Genomic DNA, 8,736 nt, shown 5'->3' on the forward strand with positions numbered 1-8,736 from the left:
TGGCAAGTGGCTCCACTTTTGTATCTCAAACCATTTAACTGATGCCTTTGTTTCCAAATATGCTCAACGTTTCTACAGGATGCATAATATCTACACTCTTAAGAAAAATGGTTCTAAATGCTCCAAATCAGGGTTTGTTGGCTTTTAACAATAGCAGAACCCTTTTTATCAGGTTCAATGAAGAACCATGATTCGTGAACCCTAATGGTGTTATATGATTGTTAAAAATCATATCATATATATATATATATATATATATATATATATATATATATATATAAATTAAAAAAAAAATGATATATGTATATAAGATATATATATGTATATAAGATATATGTATATATATATATATATATATATATATATATATATTTTTTTTTTAATAATATAAGTTAATACTTACACCGTTTTATATATAATACTGTTCATTCTAGTCCTCTATCTGTCTGGTCATATATATTATTGCCTTTGGGTTTTACATAAAAAAAACATGTGTCAATTAGGTGCTTTCTATTTTTTATTGACATGGCAAATTGTACCAAAAATGAGAGTGCTCTAACAACAGTTGTTACTAGCTGAATACATTAATAAACAACAATTGACATTGAACATGATATAGAAGTAATGAAGACCAAGTTCCAGTAAAATATCTTCTCAGTCCTCTATGATATCTACGTCCATCATTGTATTCTGAGTGGCAGTTTCTCTTTGCAGATGACGAGGTTACGTGATAGCATCTGAAATACACAATTTAGTTTAGAGTTAGTTTGTATCTTCCATTTGATTATGTAAAAACAAATATGATCATGAAGGCCAAAATGGACAGAATGTGAGTTCTTTACCATGTTAAAAGGAAAAAGTTACATTAAAAAATGGTGATAGCTTTAATGGTTTTTGTGGCTGGGTATTATTGGGCATAAACTAATAATTAAAAACACAGCTAACAATAATGGATCATCAATTCAATATCTCGAAAAGAGTATCCTTAACTGAACAGAGCTGCTCACACTTAGATGTTGTGTTAAACTAAAAAGAGATGATAGTTACAATTTTTAAAGTTACAAATGAGACATTTTAAGAAAGAAATCATTTACCTGTTGAGAGTGTGTTGACAGTCTGTTTAGTTGTATAGCTGAGCTCCAAAAATTCAGTAATGAGGTGGGGTTGACAGTTGACAAACAAAAAAGTGGAAATATAGTACCCGAAAATCTTAAAATAAAGTACAATTTCAGCATATAAAGGGTTCTTTAAGATGATACAGTTCTGTCACTATATGTAAAGTACCTTTAAAGATCTTGGTTTTTTTTAGTTTAATTGATGAGCAGCATAGTTAAAAACAGGGACGTAGCACCAAATTTTGGTCCCTGGGTACAAACCATCTTGCTGGGCCCCCGTACCATGTATGTGTATGTATAGAAAACTGACTTCTAAGGCCTCCCCCCTGCCTCGGGCCCTGGTTACTCAGTACCCTTTATCCCCCCAGTCCCACGCCCCTGGTTAAAAACACTCTGTTGATAAAATAAAAGCTTATTTTGTGTTCAAATATATGTTCATTTATTTCTGCCACTAGTTACTGCACACCTGCACTGAAAGTAAACATGACATGTCATATATCTTTCCATTGTCTGCACTAAAAACAAAGTGAAAACTTCATCAAAAAGCATCCAAATGTAATGAAGCTGAAGTGCAGCGTTTCAGTGCCACCTACTGGAAAAAGTTTGTCCAATCAAACCATAAGATAAGTCATCTTATCTTTTTTATTTCACTGTACATCATGACATGTCTTTGTACATCAAACTTTTGTTCCTGCCTCCAATGAAAGTGCTTGGTGCATCATTAGTTGACAGGCAATAAATATCCATAAATTCAGATGAAAGAAATCACACAGAACCTGTCCATGCCAGTTTAGATAAAGACTTGATAAAGAACTGATCATAACAGATAAATAACATTTATACTGTTAAACGTAGAGATTGATCGATTACAAAAGAAACAAGTCTCACTATATTTTCATTGAAGAATTCACCATGCGGCCTGTGTTTCACAGAAGCATTAGGCATGTATTTGGATTGTTTCTGTGGTCTATAGAACCTGCTGAATAGAAGTTCAGATCTGTTCTGATGTGCGTGGTCCTCCTCTCTGGATCTCTTGCATTATGGAGGGGACCACTTCAGATGTAGAACACTGACCTCCCAAATCAGCAGTCTGCAACTGCAAGGAAACAAATGACTAAACAAGCTGTATGAGTACTGAAGAGATATAGAGATGTGATGCAGATGTGTTTGGAGTGGGCAAGAGTAACATTAACTGATTTGGCGTATCTTAGGCAAGGTGAATAGCATGCATTCTTACAGCTGTTTTACATCATGAGAACGAGCATACCCGTGTTTCAGACGAAGTTTTCAGAACAGCCTTTTGAATCATCTTGGCATATGCATGAAGCCTAGGAAAGCGAAAGAACATGATCCACAGTTCTAGTCCTGCAGCAAAATTATGGTCAATGTAATAATGAATGAAGGAAATGAAAATCCAATACCTGGAATATAGGTAAAACGTCCAATTAAAAGAATAATAAAATTAATATTCATACACACACACTAAGTGATCCAGGATTACGCAGCCAGCCAGCAGTGGAGTTTGCAATATTCTTGTTAGCAATGCTTTAGTGTTCCCAGTGGCATGTATAACACAAAGAATACCTCATGTGTCCTCTAGTCACTCCAACAGCTGACATATCCAGTACCAGCTCTGTTCTTTCTCACAATCTCAAAAACAGCGTAGTCCTTGCCATAGTTGACTCCTGGTACCAGACCTGGACCTCCAAAAAGTCCAGCACACACATTAGTCACCACGTTTCCATAGAGATTTGGCATCACCATCACATCAAACTGCTGGGGCTTAGAGACCAGCTATACAAAAACATATGATATATAAACATATTCTTATAATGTCTAATACAGGAAGTATGTGTAGCTTTTTATGGGTCTGTTTTTTAAAGTATGGACGTATAAAAGTTTGGGGGTCTGTAAGATTTTTTTTTTCTTTTGCTCACCAAGGATGCATTTATTTAACCAAAAACACTGATATTGTAAAATATTATTACAATAAAAGTGTCATTTATTCCGGTGATTCCAAAGCTGAATTTTCAGCATCATTACTTCAGTCTTCAGTGTCACATGATCCTTCAGAAATCATTCTAATATGCTGTTTTGATGCTCAAGAAATATTTCTTATTATTTTTAATGTGGAAAACACTTTTTTTAAACAATCTTTACTGTTACTTTTGATTAATTTAATGCATCCTTACTGATAAAAAATGTTAATTTCCTTAAAAGTAAAATCTTACTTTTGATCAGTAGTGTGAGCAAATTAGAAACAAATGCAATACTCTCTATGTACAATGAGGAACATAGAGTTCCACCACCACCCTGGGAACATTCTGGAAGAGAGAAGATTTAAATTTGAGGAGCGCGTGTTCAGTACCAGGTGTAAACTCACCCTCCGGACTTATCACAGATAATCAATAAAATAAAAAAATACATCTACAATGTCTTACCGAAGCAAATTGTTCCTGGATTTATGAGATGGAGGAAGGTTGTGGTTAGTCTCTATGTTACCTGTAAAAGAGTCTTGATTTATTCCATATTCTTTAGGAATGCACCATTATTTAAATATGATGACAAGTCTATCAATATTTTTATGTTTAGGCCAATAACAGTTAAGTGGCTGATTTTAAAACTCTTTGCCATTTTGTCTAAAATTATAAATATAATAAATTATTTTAAATATGTAGTACATTTTGGCATGATTTAAAATTAATATAAATTTTCAGATTTGGTCAAATCTGGTATTGAAGTGTTAGTAAATAGTCATTAAAATTGTGTTTTTAAAAACTTACTTTAAGTGTGTATGGTAATCTTATAAAAAAAATAATTATAGAGGAAATGAGCATGAACAATGAAATATCTAGAATTGGCCCATAACTGATATCCCTTATGTATAGCAAACATTTCTGTGGTTAACGAACCCTATTCTCCTGCTCACCCTTAAGTGCTACTCCATTACGTTTGAATGCAGTAACGGCATTATTGGTCATCCTCAGAAGAAGCAGCCGAATCCACACTGACAACCTCAAAGTCCACAGGCACGCAGCAGAATCTGGGAATATTGTTGAATGCTTTAAACATAAGAGGGCTTCTTTAGTGTTCGCTGTTGAAGTCTGTTTATACAGAGCTTTATATTCAAACCTGAAAAGCTCTCTAACATGGCAGTTCTGGTCCAATACCATCACCAGGGATCAAAGTCACAGTGTGTCTTCCTCCATATTTAGCAGGTGGGGGCTGATGGGTAAAAGATGCAAAACAGATAATTGACAAAAGAAGACTAGAAGGGTAAAGGCCTACCTCATAATAGGAATATGATATTATTTGTTTTTAAAAAGTACTTAAGTATCAAAAGTAAATTTCTTTATGTCAACGCATTATTTTATTATTTTTGTATACATAAATACACAGTTAACTGGAGCCATTGACTTCCATAAAAAAATACTATGGAAGTCAATGGCTCCCGTTAAAGGGTTACTTCAGCGATTAGCATATGGCTTTGTATCAGTAGAAACCCTGGAGTATATTCAAATGATCGTGCTCCCCCCTCTTATATCCCCCTGAGATGAGAGATTTATGCATTTTATTTCTGGAAAAATTCCTCTCGTGACGCAAATTGACGATATTTGCGTCACGAGAGGAATGATTGCCCAGAGGCTAAAGACTACAGCCAGCAGAGGGAGCCATTTCCTCATGTTTTCAACTTGGCATGGGGAATGGAGATCACACTTACAGCACACCTCAGCTACAGGCATTAATTTAAACGGATGCTGAGCAATGTAAGTGTTTTAACTTCTCAAATTAATTTCTATGAAAGTTAAGCTTCCAAAGGCATGAACTGAAAATGCGTTGTGAACGTATGCCGCGAATGTGGTCGCGATTACCTCAGCTCTCATCACGAGAGCTCATCAACTCATTTATGACGTTAAATGTAATCTGAGTCTGCTGTGAAACTCATGCGGCAACTCGATCGTTATATTGAACAGACACGTTCAGTATTTAATTGTACTTTCTGAACTCAGTCACTGTAATCCAGTAGCGGTGGCTTTGGGAATGGCCTCACAGGGCAGCGAAGCATTTTGGGAATTGTAGTCTTTCATCCCCATGAGACAAAAATACATTTTCTGTCTTTTCTCAGTCTAGAAAGCACCAAATTAAAAAATTATTTCACATTTCTACTACATTAATGACCCAGTTTAAATATAGATTCATCTTCCCAGCGCTGAAGTACCCCTTAAACTGTTTGGTTACTGACATTCTTCAAAATATCTTCCCTTGTGTTCAGATGAAGAAAGAAATTCATACAGGTTTGAAACAACTTAAGGGTGAGTAAAGGATGACAGAATTTTCATTTTTAAAGTGAACTATCCCTTTAAACCAGTCAGTGATGCACCATCCGACATACTAGCATACAACTAACTTACACTCATTTAAATACTTGTATAAAAGTTACAAAGCTCTTTACAAAGCTGTTGTCACTTTAAGGCCGAATGCACAGATCCAATACACTGACACACATGTGAATACTCAACAAAATTTGCATTTTGACATCCGCCTTCTTTCATTTTGCTATAAACTGATCAGTGTTCAAAAAATGCTGAGAAATCATTGAACTTCTCGTGACCCTACAAGAGTGATTCCTGATAGGCCCAAAACCCCAAAATCATCCACTGACTTTCAAAGCTGCTACAGAAACGACTTGACTTTGAGGACCTTAATAGAAATGTAGTGGAGTAAAACGTACGATATATATGAGAGTACTTCGGCTCGGCGCAGTAAAAAGTCCCGGCCGAAACATCTTCCCTCACATCTCCCTATTGACAGAAATGAGAGAGTGAGGGGGAGATGTGAGGGAAGATGTTTCGGCCGGGACTTTTTACTGCGCCGAGCCGAAGTACTCTCAGAAGTGCTATTGCGCCATACATCATAGTTCTCCTTTTTAATCCGATTAGAAACGCGCCACGTTTTATTTTGTCACCATACTTGATCGTTCAGCTATTCGTGTAACTGTATTTAAATAGTAAATGGGGAAACGTGGAGGTGTTTGGTACTTCTAACTTGATCTCTGTTTGGTTCCATAGTGAATGAACTGGGCTTAGTGGGCTAAGCTATATGCTATCAGATCGTCACTGCCCGTCAGAGAGATTAAGTGCACGCACTGAGACGAGAGAGGTATGTATCAACTCGTTTTAGTTAAGGGAATAACATATTTTAATATGAAAAGGCAGTACAGATACTCAAAAAGTGTAATTAAGTACAGTACTCAAGTAAATGTAGACCACCACTGCTACCAACACACTACTACTAAACATTACCATTCAAGGGTTTGGGGAAACACAAAACAAACAAAAAAAGAATACTTTTTATTTAGCATGCATTTATACATGCACTTATATTTAAGATGCATTAAATTGATCATAACCAATCTATATTTTATTCAATATTCTATATTTAACCAGAGGATCCTGGAAAGGTCACAGTCTCCACAAAAATATTAAGCAACACAATTTTTTTCAACACTGATAATAATAATAAATGTTTCTTGAGAAGCTCATGTGGCACTGAAGACTGGAGTAATGATGCTGGAAATTCAGCTTTGACATCACACTAATACATGACATTTTTTAAAAATATTAAAATAGAAAACATCCATTTTAAACTAATAATATTTCGCAATATTGTTTTAGTGTATTTTTAATCAAATAAATACAGCCTTGTTGAGCTTGAGAGAGACTTCTTTCAAAAACATTTAAAAAAACCTTACCAACCCCAAACTTAAAAGGTATTGTTCTATGGGTGAAACAAACATATGCTCTTAACAAACCATATGGTCATATTTTCCATATGATGATGATTTAATATTTTTGCAACAAAAACAAATAATATTTAGGGACAAGTTACCATTACAGTATGCTAAATATGTGCTTGTAATTAATTTATATATTCAGCTGTTACAGCTAATAAATTGCCATATTGTGTTTAATGCACTCACATCCTGACATTTTGTATTCTAGTAAAACTGTAATCAAAACCCTGCAACCTAGATGTATATTGTATCTGATGATGTTGATAATCTAAATGTCAAGTCCAACTAAATCTACCACACATCCTGTAAGCACAAATATACTTTGCAGAACCAGTACTCACAATAGTCTGGTCACAGTGGGTTGATGAATCAGAGTAAGAAAACAGGAGTGGTTAGTCAGAGGAGAGAGTCAAATCCATTCTGCTTTCGGTTTCTGCTCACACAAATCAGCTTACAAGCACAGGAGAGAAGCAGAGCATCGAAAGAACAGTGGAGCTGCATTTAAGTGCTCAATAAAGATTCAATATTAAATCTTTTTAACTACAATAAATATATTACCTCTTTAGAAAGAACCGAAAGTATATTACATCCCTTAAATTAATGTCATTTCAGATTAGGAGAGGGAGTGAGATGACTAAAGGGTTGCAATAAAAGATTACAAATGCCTTAATTAGTTTTCATTAATTATGAAAATGCGTATTATAATAAATCAAGAATTCAGTTCAAACTTACAGTACAGGTCCTTCTCAAAAAAATTAGCATATGTGATAAAAGTTCCATTATTTTCCATAATGTAATGATAAAAATTAAACTTTCATATATTTTAGATTCATTGCACACCAACTGAAATATTTCAGGTATTTTATTGTTTTAATAGCCTACTGATGATTTTGGCATACAGCTCATGAAAACCCAAAAATTCATCACCAATCTCACAAAATTAGCATATTTTATCCGACCAATAAAAGAAAAGTGTTATTAATATAAAAAAGTCAACCTTCAAATAATTATGTTCAGTTATGCACAAAAAATTATGCTAATTTTTTTAGAAGGACCTGTATATGAGGACTTCTCACTGCAGGGCTTTTCAGCTATTAACAGACAGATGCATCCCGAGACATTTTACTTGGTCCGTAAATTAACTAATTGCAAACTGCTTGAAATGTTCTGTAAAGTCTAAAATATCTTAATAAATGCCTTAATGACACCTGTGGCACGTAAGCAGACGGTAACCTTGTCAAGAGACTGCAGAAGTCCTTTGCCCGACCCGACTTTACGAATATCTGTTTCTTTACTACACACAATAAACTAGGCTACATGTGCTTGACATTTGTTGACTGATGACATTTTAAGCGGAAGCTTACGTTGCTTGCCGTGCACTTTATTCCGGCCCACAGCTGCCGAGCTTGCCGCTTCAGCAACAACAAACAAACCGAAATAAATGCTGCCGTGCCCTGTTTGAGCCAGCCAGCGGCGCTGTTTCACAAATTAGCTGATACAAAACTGTCTTTTACTGTCTATGCACAAGAATTAAGAATTAACGTTTAAAACCAAAAACACTTGCCTTTGGCGCGCCCTATCGTCCATAATGGACGTGGAGAGTGGACTTTATGAATCATATGTAGCAGGTAGCAGCAGACAAAAGACACTGTGAACCGACGACTGTTTGGTCTAGCCAAAGATATGTATACTTAGCTCATATTATACCTATAAATACTATGATAAAGACCCATTTGTACAATGAAAAAAAAATATTGCGTTACTGAGAGAGAGAGAGAGAGAGAGAGAGAGAGAGAGAGAGAGAGAGAGAGAGAGAGAGAGTATTAA

The 8,736-nt window shown here is 35.1% G+C and overlaps 1 long non-coding RNA gene across 1 annotated transcript; it reads right to left on the reverse strand.

The window, feature by feature from the left end:
* Positions 1-3,408: 3,408 nt before the first annotated feature.
* LOC137079338 (uncharacterized) lies at positions 3,409-4,363 on the reverse strand. Its single transcript, XR_010905460.1, has 3 exons — positions 4,248-4,363; positions 4,045-4,158; positions 3,409-3,617 (listed from the first exon to the last, which is right to left on the reverse strand). It is a non-coding gene; the product is annotated as an uncharacterized lncRNA (long non-coding RNA).
* Between the last annotated feature and the right edge of the window lie 4,373 nt (positions 4,364-8,736).

Source organism: Pseudorasbora parva, chromosome 6 (genome assembly GCF_024679245.1).
Source record: "Pseudorasbora parva isolate DD20220531a chromosome 6, ASM2467924v1, whole genome shotgun sequence".
Classification (NCBI taxonomy): domain Eukaryota; kingdom Metazoa; phylum Chordata; class Actinopteri; order Cypriniformes; family Gobionidae; genus Pseudorasbora; species Pseudorasbora parva.